The following is a 5,269-nucleotide window of genomic DNA, read 5'->3' on the forward strand; positions in this document are numbered from 1 at the left end:
CCACCCCTAGGCTAGTTGAGGCTCTGCTTCTTGCCCTAGTAACACCACCTGCTTCCTTGAATGTACCTGTAAGGGACTTGTACCCTACCTGCCTTCCCCCAGGTCTGTGAACTCTATGAGGGCAGAGATTTCACCTCCTTTGTTTACCAGTCTGTCTCACAGGCCTAACTCAGCTCTGGGTCCTCAATAAATACTTGTTGAATGAATGAATGAATGAATGAATGAATGATTGCAACTTCCAGAACCTGTGGGAAAGGCATTTGAGATTATGAAGTGTGACCTTTGGGGGCCAGTTCTTTATTTCATAAAGCAGTTCCCATGCCTCCTTCCTCTGCCCAGAACCTGGCAGCCTGTCCTGACCTCCTGCTGATAAATCATTTTATTGGCACAGCCAGACAGGAAAGGACAGAGTGAGTAATGGGAGTCGGGCACCGTGTCGTGGACAAAGGCCCGAGTTGACATGGTAACAACAGGCAGACCGATGTGGCCCGGGCAGTAGCCTGGGCCCTGGACATGTCTGAGAACAGACCCTGGGCCATTTTTCCTCTGTGCTAGGGAGCGTGAAAAGGTGAGCGAGGGGAAGTGTGGAGGGGCCGGTGGACCCCTGCCTTTCCCTATCGCAGGATGGGCTAGAAGCCCTATGTTTTTGGACATGAGAATGCCTGTTAATATAGATAGATAGATAGATAGATAGATAGATAGATAGATAGATAGATGAAATATATTCATATACTATTAATTAAAATATTTTAGATTTTAGATTACATTGTATTTTAGATACATTGTATTTTTAAATTGCAGAAGTAGTTCAGTGCTTTTAATAGGATCCATAATGGGTGGCTATATATGTAGTGGTTAGATATGGAGGCTTAGAGACCTGCCTGGGTTCAAAACCAGGCTCTGTCTTCTCTCAGTTTGGGGAACATGGACAAGTTACTTAATCTCTGTTTTTCCCTCATAGGCAAACTGGGGATAAATATGGTTCCTACTAATAGGGTTTCTATGAGGGTTACAGGAGACCATGCGTGTCAGGCACTTAGTGTGTAGTAAACAGTAATACCTGATTTTTGAGAACAAACAATTTAGAAGTGAATAAAGACCAAATAAAGTCTGTAACCCCTAACCCATTTTCCAGATGTCAGTTTACCTAGCAGTGTCTGCCCAGATATTTAAACCTCTGCAAATATATAGAGATCAGGACTGGGATAAAGGCGAGGCAGGTGAGGTGTTGGGTACACGGTAGAAGGATGTATTTGCTCTCAGGAACCAGCCCGGGTTTGTGTGGACCTGAGAGTGAACATATCCTTCAGTGTTGCACCCTAGTTATAGTGCCTCACTTGCCTCACCTTAGCCAGGTCCTGACACAGGTAATGAGGAGACTTCTGCTTCTAATAATGACAGACGAGGTAATTTGGACCAGTCCTCCCACCAGGCAGACATAATATGTTTACTATATTTTCTATATATGTATAATATGTGTACATACACACATATGCACACACACATACAAATACACTGCTTCGAGGTATTGGAGAGCTAAGTGGAAATGGGACAGAATCTGGGAAGGCTAGAGGTGGGCCAGATGACCAGTATCTGGCAATTCCAAGTGTGATTCACAGTAAAGGGGCTAAGTGGGAATTTTAGCACCCTCGTAGGGTCAGGGCATGGGGATCGGAACTCTGCACTTGTCCAGGGAAGGAGGCCTTGGTGAACCCTCCTTACTTTGGTTTGGACTCCCAAAAGCCTGCATCTGGGGGCAAAGGTGGAATGGAAGTGGACAGGCTCTTGCAGGGACTGTGGTTCAGCAACCGCTCATGTCAGTCCCTGCATTTGAATCGAGGTGACCCCAGACTGCTAGTTCCTACAGGAGCCTACAAGAAGCAAATATACATTTGTCCCTGGAGAAAAATAACATCATCCCAAGGCCTCAGATTATTTCCACAAACGGATTTACAAACACAATGTCTGGCATGCGATAAAACCATAATCAGGCACATGAGGACATGAGCAAAATAAATAACAACTAGTGGAAATGGCAAGTGAAACAGACCCCTGGAACCTCCAAATATTGAAGTTATCAAATACTTAAGAATAGCTCTGCTTACCATGCATGTGATGAGTCAGAAGAAAATACTGCGAATTAAGAATAGGGAGACAAAAGGGTGGTGAGTACAGAAGAAAAGGAAGGTGAGAAGGTCTAACTGGAGTCCCAAGGAGAGAGAAAGAGAAGGTGGCAGAAGGAGATATTTGTACAAATACTGACTAAGACTTTCCTCAAGACTGATGAAAGGTATCAAGCCATCATAAGATGCCCTACAAACTCTAAGCAGGATAAACATAAAGAAATCAATACTGTAGGCACATTCTAGAAAACTTATAGGAAACCAAAAAACAGAGAAAAATCTGTCCTTCCTTGACCTCAGAGTGGACAAAAATGCCCACAGCACCTCACATTGTAGGTGGGATTGGGAGACACCTGTCATCACTCACCATACTGTGGCTGCCTTCTTTTATAGACTGAGAAGGTTGGTGGGTTGTGGGGCCAGGTTGTTCTTCTCTCGGTGAGCCTCTGAGGTAGGCATCTGACCTCAAAATTCAGTAGCTCATTTTAAAACATAGAGGCTCTCTAGACCTCTTTGGTATCAGCTATAATCCCAGCCACCATTTGGGAACATTTGTTCATTCATTCAATATATATTTATGGAGGACCCACTATGTACAAGTCCCTTGGAATACATCAGCAAACAAAACAGACTATAATCTTTGTCTTCATGGCACTTACATTGTAACGAGGTTAGACAACAATAAACAGAAGAAATAAGCTGTTCTGTATCTTGGATGATTATCAGTGATGGAGTGAAAAGCAAGCAGGGAAGGGGTGTAGGGAGTGTTGCAATTCTGTTTTGCTGAAAAGATACCTTTGGAGCAAGGATCTGAAGGAAGTGAGGGGAGTGAGCTGGGAAGATATCTGGGGGAAAATTGCAGCTCCTACATTTTGTTCTAAGTGTATAGTTTAATTAAATATTACAAATCACAGATGAATACCAGAGTTGAAAGAGAGGAGTTGTTTCCATGAACACTAAGTTAAATGCTTTGAAAAGACTTGAAAAGTCGAGTTGAAAAGAAATGCTGTCAAACCAGGGGATGAAAACTAAGAGATTAGCCAAAAAAAAAAAAAAAAAAAACAAAAAAAAACAAAAAAAAACCAACAAAAAAAGAAAAATCATGAAAATCTGGAAGCGTGCAATACTCAGTTCACTTCATGTATGCCTTCTTTAAAAGTCCACCACTCCAAAGAGATTGGAATTGGATATCAAAAGTAATATATTATGGTTGTGATTTATACCAAAAAAAAGAGAAGGGAATTTCATTAAAGCTCCTGTGCTCCAAGACAAGACCTCTCCTACCTCAAAAGATTGGCAAACAAATGACATTGCTTTGTTTGAGGTTAAACTAAAACATGTAAGGTATGAATGCATTATGTTTTATGATTCTTCACTTTGGCTTTCTTGAATAACCCACCAAACTACCAGTTCTGATATTGGAAGCATGCCAGTTTCTGAACATCCATGAGTAGAAAGCTGTTTCTCTGGAAATCAATGTGTCCGACTGGCATTCCCCCTGCTTACTTAAATCCATCCAGCTTTTTTCTTGGAGATCATCGCAGAGAACAGGCAAGAGAGAGAAAGAGGGAAACTATGAGAAAAAGGAGATAGTGTGAAATAGATGAACCAAATTCAGGAGACTTAGCCTGGGTTCAGAACACAGCTTACCGTGAGAACTTGGACAAGTCATTTTATCTCTTGGAACCTCACTCTCTTCGTGTATAACATGGACATAATCATAGACCCTACCTTATAGAGGTAACCCTTCTTGTAAGGGTTAAATGAGATGGTACATTTCAGGTGCTTGGTGGACTCCCTGGCATATTGGAAGTGCTAAGGAATGAGGTGACTATAATGATTTTGCTATGGACACGCATTGAAGCTCTAATTGCTCTAACTGCATTTGGTGGCAGTTCATCTCTCATAGAACCTGGAGTAGATGAACTAGAGCAGACTCAACGGGGAAAAGGGCCCTCTACCATGGGAGCAGAATAAACCCTAGGAGGAGACAGGGAAGCATTGACTTCAATCGTGGATGTAATGGTGGTCCTTGGCTCTGAAAGTCCCATGTGGTGTTCTTCAGGAGATCCTCATTTTGAACAAAGAAAGGTCAGCTTCAAACTTTGTAAGTCTAAGCTGGGATTGGAGCTTGTTAAGGAGAAGGCTCCGACACCAGGACTTTGCAGGTGGATCTGGGAGGTTGGCACCACTTCCCAGATATACCGTTTTGGATTTTTTTTTAAAGTTTACTTATTATTTATTTTGAGGTGGGGAGGGGCAGATAGGGGGAGAGAGAATCCCAAGCAGGCTCCACACTGTCAATGCAGAGCCCGACACAGGGTTTAAACTCACAAACCATGAGATCATGACCTGAGCTGAAGTCAGACGCTTAACTAACTGAGCCACCCAGGCGCCCTGGCATTTTAGATTTGGAAAGGTGGATAGAGAGATCACATTCATGATGTTGAGCCCTTGGTGCACCCCCTTTGGGTCCTCAAACTCTCCCATGTTCTGTCATCATCATAGGATGTCATCTTCATAGGATGCCTTCTTACTTAGCATTTCTCAAACTTGATTCTGCAATGTTCCTTGAGGTGTTAATGCACATTCTGTGATAAAAGGTTCCTGTGCCATATAAATCTGAGAAATATACCATGCTATAGTAGTGATGATAAATGGCTCATCTTTTTGGAGGGGAGATAACCCATGTATTCCAGGAACCCTACTAAATATTTTCTAGAGTTCATCTCACTTAATTCTTTCAATGCCCCAATAAAGTAGCTATTATTATAATCCCCATTTCACATGTGAGGAAATGGAACATCAAAAAGTGATATTCAGAGAGATTAGTTAATTTACCCAAGGTTGCACAGCAGATAAGTATAAGAACAAGAATTTGAGCTCAGGTCTTTTGGCTCCAAATTTGCTATTCTTATCTTAGTAGAATTTAGAGGTTTTTTTTTTTTCAGACACTTGACTTACAATGGGTGATGAGGGAATGTATCCAGTATCCCATCTAGGAATATTTTGAGCAGAGCTGAGGGCTTTGCTTTTCAAACTCAGAAGTATGAAATATATAGGTAAATGAAAAGTATGCTCACTTCCTGTAGGTGTCTTATGCCCATTTGTAAGGTTAAGAGCGGTTTCCATCTGTAGGGTCAACC

The sequence above is a fragment of the Panthera leo genome, chromosome D3, assembly GCF_018350215.1.
Source record: "Panthera leo isolate Ple1 chromosome D3, P.leo_Ple1_pat1.1, whole genome shotgun sequence".
NCBI lineage: Eukaryota > Metazoa > Chordata > Mammalia > Carnivora > Felidae > Panthera > Panthera leo.